The following is an 8,415-nucleotide window of genomic DNA, read 5'->3' on the forward strand; positions in this document are numbered from 1 at the left end:
TCTGACCACACCCCCAGACCCTGATCACACCCCCAGACCCTGATCACACCCCCAGATAACCCCACAATGATCACACCCCAGATACCTCCCCACTCTGATCACACCCCCAGACCCTGATCACACCCCCAGATACCCCCACCCTGATCACACTCCCTAGATACCTCCCCTCTCTGATCACACCCCCAGACCGTGATCCCACCCCCAGATAACCCCACAATGATCACACCCCCAGATACCTCCCCACTCTGATCACACCCCCAGACCCTGATCACACCCCCAGACCGTGATCACACCCCCAGATAACCCCACAATGATCACACCCCCAGATACCTCCCCACTCTGATCACACCCCCAGACCGTGATCACACCCCCAGATAACCCCACAATGATCACACCCCCAGATACCTCCCCACTCTGATCACATCCCCAGACCCTGATCACACCCCCAGATACCCCCACAATGATCACACTCCCTAGATACCTCCCCACTCTGATCACACCCCCAGATACCCCCACCCTGATCACACCCCCCAGATACCTCCCCTCTCTGATCACACCCGCAGACCCTGATCACACCCCAGATACCCCCACCCTGATCACACTCCCTAGATACCTCCCAACTCTGATCACACCCCAGACCGTGATCATACCCCCAGATAACCCCACAATGATTACACCCCCAGATACCTCCCCACTCTGATCACACCCCTAGACCCTGATCACACCCCCAGATAACCTCACAATGATCACATCTTCAGATACCCTCCACTCTGATTACACCCCCCAGACACCCCCACCCTAATCACACCCCCAGATACCTCCCTGCTCTGATCATACCCCCCTCCCCAGATAACCTCATAATGATCACACCCCCAGATACCTCCCCATTCTGATCACCCCCCTAGGGTGACCACAATTCCAAAATACCATTCAGGGACACCTTCCCTTCCCAAAAATCAGCTTGTGCTGTAACGAATCACAGCACAGTGATTGGACACTAGGGGCGGGATTTATGATTTATCCAATCACAAGCAGGGGGCGGGATTGTGCTAATCCAGGCATTCCCGGCCAGGAGAAGTACTGTCAGTGAGTAAAGCGGTGATGTGGCGGCCTTTTTTGGGGGCATCAGATTGGCCCGGTGGGGGGGGGTGGCTGTGTCAGTTTCATTCCGGGACACTGTATTGTCCTGGAATGAAGGTGCCCGGGACAGACCTGCAAAATGCAGGACTGTCCCGGGCAATCCGGGACACGTGGTCACCCTACCCCCCCAGATAACCTCTCAATGATCACACCTTCAGATACCCTCCTCTCTGATCACACCCCCAGATACCCCCACCCTTATCACACCCCCAGATACCTCCCCACTCTGATCACACCCCGCAGATACCCCCCTCCAAGATTCCTTTACTATGATCACACCCCCAGATTCCCTCTACACTAATCACACCCCTGACCCCCCCCCCCAATTCCTCTACTCTGATCACACCCCTAGATAACCTCACAATTATCACATCTTAAGATACCCTCCACTCTGATCACACCCCCAGATTACATAGCCTGCCTGGGCTGCCTTATGGTGGTGCCGGCCCTGTCTGTGCCCCTCTAAATGTTGTGCCAGCGTCAACCAACCTGGCTGCCCCTCCACGCAATGCCACTGCTGACTTCCTGTGAACCAATGACATCACTGGTTGCTAAGGAGCACATCAGGTGGACTTTTAAATACCCCCACCCTGATGACACTCACCCAGATTACCCCCCCCCCCCCCACACACACACACTATGAATACAGACCCCAGATACCCAAATCCTAACAATATCTCCCAGATACCCCCATCCTGATCACACCCCCCAGATACCCCCACAATGACCATACCCCCAGATACCCCCCTTGATCATACCCCCACCCTGATCACCCCCCACAGATACCTCCCCACCCTGATCACACCTCCAGATACCCTCACAATGGGCACAGCAGGTTTACAGACCGGGGAACTCAGAACAGGGATGGTGGAAACCCCTCATAATGGGCACAGCGGGTGTACAGACCTGGAAACTCAGCACAGGGATGGTGGGAACCCCTCACAATGGGCACAGCAGGTTTACAGACCCGAGAACTCAGCACAGGGATGGTGGGAACCCCTCATAATGGGCACAGCGGGTGTACAGACCTGGAAACTCAGCACAGGGATGGTGGGAACCCCTCACAATGGGCACAGCAGGTTTACAGACCCGAGAACTCAGCACAGGGATGGTGGGAACCCCTCATAATGGGCAAAGCAGGTTTACAGACCCGGGAACTCAGCACAGGGATGGTGGGAACCCCTCATAATGGGCACAGCGGGTGTACAGACCCGGAAACTCGGCACAGGGATTGTGGGAACTCCTCATAATGGGCACAGCGGGTGTACAGACCCGGGAACTCAGCACAGGGATGGTGGGAACCCCTCATAATGGGCACAGCGGGTGTACAGACCCGGGAACTCAGCACAGGGATGGTGGGAGCCCCTCATAATGGGCACAGCAGGTGCACAGACCCGGGAACTCAGCACAGGGATGGTGGGAGTCCCTTATAATGGGCACAGCAGGTGTACAGACCCGGGAACTCAGCACAGGGATGGTGGGAACCCCTTATAATGGGCACAGCAGGTTTAAAGACCCGGGAACTCAGCACAGGGATGGTGGGAATCCCTCATAATGGGCACAGCGGGTGTACAGACCCGGGAACTCGGCACAGGGATTGTGGGAGCCCCTCATAATGGGCACAGCAGGTGCACAGACCCGGGAACTCAGCACAGGGATGGTGGGAATCCCTTATAATGGGCACAGCAGGTGTACAGACCCGGGAACTCAGCACAGGGATGGTGGGAACCCCTTATAATGGGCACAGCAGGTTTAAAGACCCGGGAACTCAGCACAGGGATGGTGGGAATCCCTCATAATGGGCACAGCGGGTGTACAGACCCGGGAACTCGGCACAGGGATTGTGGGAACTCCTCATAATGGGCACAGCGGGTGTACAGACCCGGGAACTCAGCACAGGGATGGAGGGAACCCCTCATAATGGGCACAGCGGGTGTACAGACCCGGGAACTCAGCACAGGGATGGTGGGAGCCCCTCATAATGGGCACAGCGGGTGCACAGACCCGGGAACTCAGCACAGGGATGGTGGGAATCCCTCATAATGGGCACAGCGGGTGTACAGACCCGGGAACTCAGCACAGGGATGGTGGGAACCCCTTATAATGGGCACAACAGGTTTACAGACCAGGGAACTCAGAACAGGGATGGTGGGAATCCCTCATAATGGGCACAGCGGGGGTACAGACCCGGGAGGATCTCAGCAAGGATGTTTTACCAATAGATTCTCAAAAAAAAAAATGTTGTCTGGTTTAGCTAGCCAAAATACAAAAACATTCAATGTTGTATGGAGCTTTTTAATAGTACAGGGTGAGCCATTTATATGGATACACCTTAATAAAATGGAAATGGTTGGTGATATTAACTTCCTGTTTGTGGCACATTAGTATATGTGAGGGGGGAAACTTTTCAAGATGGCTGGTGACCATGGCGACCATTTTGAAGTCGGCCATTTTTAATCCAACTTTTGTTTTTTCAATAGGAAGAGGGTCACGTGACACATCAAACTTATTGGGAATTTCACAAGAAAAACAATGGTGTGCTTGGTTTTAACGTAACTTTATTCTTTCATGAGTTATTTACAAGTTTCTCTTTGTTTACAGCCATTGACATGTCGCCGAGGTTAACACGTGCAGAGCAGATAGAAATTGTGTTGATGTCTGGTGAACGCAGTAACCGGGTCATTGCAGCAGATTTCAATGCAAGACAGCCTACCAGACCACCCATCTCCCATGCTACAGTTAGCAAACTGCTTGCTAAGTTTCGTCAAACTGGTTCAGTGTTGGATTTGCCAAAATGTGGACGCATTAAATCTGTCACTAATGAAGAAACATCAGTGGCTGTCCTAGCTTCATTCAGCAAGAACCCACAGCGTAGCACTCGCCGCATGTCACTGGAGAGCACATTGAACACATTTTATAAATGGTCAGAAACTTGTAAATAACTCATGAAAGAATAAAGTTACGTTACAACCAAGCACACCATTGTTTTTCTTGTGAAATTCCCAATAAGTTTGATGTGTCACATGACCCTCTTCCTATTGAAAAAACAAAAGTTGGACTCAAAATGGCTGACTTCAAAATGGCCGCCATGATCACCTCCCATCTTGAAAAGTTTCCCCCCTCACATATACTAATGTGCCACAAACAGGAAGTTAATATCACCAACCATTCCCATTTTATTAAAGTGGAGGTTCACCCAAAACCCTTTTTTTGTAACATTAGATTGAGGCTCGTTTTGTGAAGGGGTATCAGGTGTTTTTTTTACAATCGAAGCCGTACTTACCGTTTTAGAGAGCGATCTTCTCCGCCGCTTCCGGGTATGGGCTGCGGGACTGGGCGTTCCTACTTGATTGACAGTCTTCCGAGAGGCTTCCGACGATCCAATACAGCGCGTCACGATTTTCCGAAAGTAGCCGAACGTCAGTGCGCAGGCACCGTATAGAGCCGCACCGACGTTCGGCTTCTTTCAGCCGATGTATGCGACCGTCGGAAGCCTGTAAATCAAATAGGAACGCCCAGTCCCGAAGACCATACCCGGAAGCGGCGGAGAAGATCTATCTCTAAAACGGTAAGTACGGCTTCGATTTAAAAAAAAAAAACACCCAATTGCCCTTCACAAAACGAGCCTCAATCTAATCTTAATTTTTTTTTTTTCGAGGTGAACTCCCGCTTTAAGGTGTATCCATATAAATGGCCCACCCTGTATATCAAACGATAGAGGGTTGTGTGTGGGATTTTTCTCTTTGTCCTTCTCTCTTCTAATGATCGTCATCCGCCATGTTACTTCCAGAATCTCAGCCAGAGCCTCCAACCTTCAGAGTTATGTGCCGACCCTAAACCAAGATTTGTCACGGTTGTTGTAAATCTCAGCGCCAGGATTAATGTCGGCCAACGTGAAGATCCAGTTACAGATCGGCTCTTCCAAGAGAGAAATATCTGCTGTCTGTAGTGCGGGTACAAGCGTTCCATTAGCCGCCCGCCGCGTCCTCCTGATGATAAAGCGGGAAGTCCTCAGGATGGAACGGCGATGTGGACCTTCCAGAGCTCTCATATCATTAGGAGATGAAACAGATAAGAGTTCAGCAATTCAAGTAAAGAGAGCGATTATTAATGAGCAGCGAGAAGAGGTCAACTTTCATTTTTTAAACTTTTTCTTTGTTATTTAACCACTTACCCACCGGGCACTTTCACCCCCTTCCTGCCCAGGCCAATTTTCAGCTTTCAGCGCGGTCACACTTTGATTGACAATTGCGCGGTCATGCTACACATATGACATTTTTATCATTTTTATAATTTTTTGGAGACGGATAGGGCTTTCTTTTAGTGGTATTTTATCACCAATGTTTTGTTTGTTTTTGTTTTTTGTTTTGAAAAAAAAGTTTTTATTTTTGTAAAACTTTTTTAAAAGTTTCTGTTACAAAATTTTGCACTGATGGGCACTGATTAGGCTTCACTGATGTGCACTGATAGGCAGCACTAAGGGGCACTGATAGGTGGCACTGGTGGGCACTGATGGGCGGCACTGATAGGCACCACTGATAGGCGGCACTGGTGGGCACTGATAGGTGGCACTGATGGGCACTGATGGGCGGCACTGATGGGCACTGATAGGCAGCATTGATGGGCACTGATAGGTGGCACCGATGGGCTCTGAGTGCCGCAGTGGAAGATTTCAATATACAATCCTCATTCCTGGGTGAGCCTCACACATACACAGAGCGGAGACCAGCCAGGTACACGCGGAGTCTGTATGGGGACCCTGAAGTAAGGAGGGGCTCTCTAGGGACCCTGATGTAAGGTGGGGCTCACTAAGGACCCTGATGTAAGGAGGGTCTCTTTGGGGACCCTGATGTAAGGGGATGCTCTCTGGGGACCCTGATGTAAGGAGGGGCTCACTAAGGACCCTGATGTAAGGAGGGTCTGTTTGGGGACCCTGATGTAAGGGGATGCTCTCTGGGGACCCTGATGTAAGAAGGGTCTCTCTGGGGACCCTGATGTGAGAAGGGGCTCTCTTGGGACCCTGTTGTAAGGAGGGGCTCTCTGGGGACCCTGATGTAAGGAGGGGCTCTCTGGGGACCCTGATGTAGGGAGGGGCTCTCTAAGGACCCTGATGTAAGGAGGGGCTCTCTAAGGACCCTGATGTAAAAAGGGTCTCTCTGGGGACCCTGATGCAAGGAGGGGCTCTCTGGGAACCCTGATGTAAGAGGGGGCTCTCTGACCACCCTGATGTGAGGAGGGGCTCTCTGGGGACCCTGATGTAAGGAGGGGCTCTCTAAGGACCCTGATGTAAGGAGGGGCTCTCTAAGGACCCTGATGCAAGGAGGGTCTCTCTGGGGAGCCTGATGTAAGGGGATGCTCTCTGGGGACCCTGATGTAAGAAGGGCCTCTCTGGGGACCCTTATGTAAGGAGGGTCTCTCTGGGGACCCTGATCTAATATCTGCCCCTATTGTGTTTAGCTGGTTAGTGGAGATGGAGGAGGAAGGAGGGAGTGGACTGCCACTTACCACTGTGTATACGCCCACATGTGTGACTCTATAGTCACATGGGCTGCTCAGATGTGATAGGGAGGAAGTGCTCAAGGTAGAAATACACTGAAAACTGAGCATGTGCAGAGCTGCCACCACTGATATGCAAAACCCCTAGCTACATTGGGGACATGGACAGAAGGGGGAGACAGAGAGCAGCAGGATCAACCAGGTTTTTTTTTTGCAGAATACAGAAAAGGAATCTCATAGTGACTGAGTGAGTATGAACAGCATGGAATACACCATTTATTAGTATTTTTTATGATGTGGATTTAGTGACACTTTATTGCTTTCACATAGGGGGCCCGCGCCGTATTTTCTCCAGCTGCAGAGAGAAGGAATTCCGTTTTTAATTCTGTTTGCAGAATTCATTTGTTCAGTAAATTCTGTTCGATTCTTCGGCCAAAATGAGCTCAGGAAATAAAAATAATAAAGCTTCATTTATCTTCTGATAAGGGAACAGCCGGCCCGCGCTGTGTATGTGATTACATTGATAAGCCGCCTACAAATGGATGTTTTTTAAAGGGGATCAATAAGAGGCCGCTCTTCTAAAGGTCAGAAAACGTTTTTCCCTCTTGTTGGATTTTTCGGAGCAAGAAACACATTTCTTATTTCCTGTTTATTGACTTGAGTGTTTGTAAACCCCCCCACCCCCGATCTTATCACTACTAATACAAGGGGCCGATCACTGTTTGCTCTAAAGAAAATATAACTTAAAGCGGAGTTCGGACAATTTTTTTTTTTTTTTAATGTTGTAGCTGCTGACTTTTAAAATAAGGACACTTATCTGTCCCTCGGCTCTCGGGTGCCGCCATCTTCGTTAAGGGAATCAGGAAGTGAAGCCTTGCGGCTTCAGTTCCTGGTTCCCTACTGCGCATACGCGACTCACGCTGCGTGATCCCATTGGTCCCCGCTGTCTTCTGAGACCTGTGTGTCTCCAAAAAGACAGCAGGGGGTGCGGAGCAGGCTCAGGAAGTGGCGTAGATACGTAGATAATATGTGGGGAGTTTAGGGGTTTGCTACATACATACTGCAGAGTCCAGGGGTGCGCTACGTACAGAGTGCAGAGTCCAGGGGTGCGCTACGTACAGAGTGCAGTGTTCAGGAGTGTGCTATGTACAGAGTGCCCTGTTCAGGAGTGTGCTATGTACAGAGTGCAGTGTTCAGGAGTGTGCTATGTACAGAGTGCCCTGTTCAGGAGTGTGCTATGTACAGAGTGCAGAGTTAAGGAATGTGCTATGTACAGAGTGCCCTGTTCAGGAGTGTGCATACCTCCCAACTTTCTGAGATGGGAATGAGGGACACCTATCAGCAAATGTATGCAGGCATAGGACACACACCCTTGCCACGCCCATTTAAAGGAGAATTGTACAAAAAAATAAGATTGGTTAAACCCACAAGTGCTTTTTTTACCACTACTATTTCTTTATATTGGCTTTTGGAACTTACAAATGCAGCAATTTAGAAATCAGATGAAAGTTTAGTGCTGGGAAACACTTTTTGATAGATAAAAAGTGCATTTTATATACATCTATATAGATCAGACCAAAATTAGGGACAAATGAGGAGAATGAGGGACAGAGGGACATTGCTCAAAATCAGGGACAGTTGGGAGGTATGAGTGTGCTATGTACAGTGTGCAGAGTTCAGGAATGTGCTATGTACAGAGTGCAGAGTTCAGAGGTGTGCTACGTACAGAGTGCAGCGTTCAGGAGTGTGCTATGTACAAGGTGCCCAGTTCAGGAGTGT

Source organism: Rana temporaria, chromosome 6 (assembly GCF_905171775.1).
Source record: "Rana temporaria chromosome 6, aRanTem1.1, whole genome shotgun sequence".
Classification (NCBI taxonomy): Eukaryota; Metazoa; Chordata; class Amphibia; order Anura; family Ranidae; genus Rana; species Rana temporaria.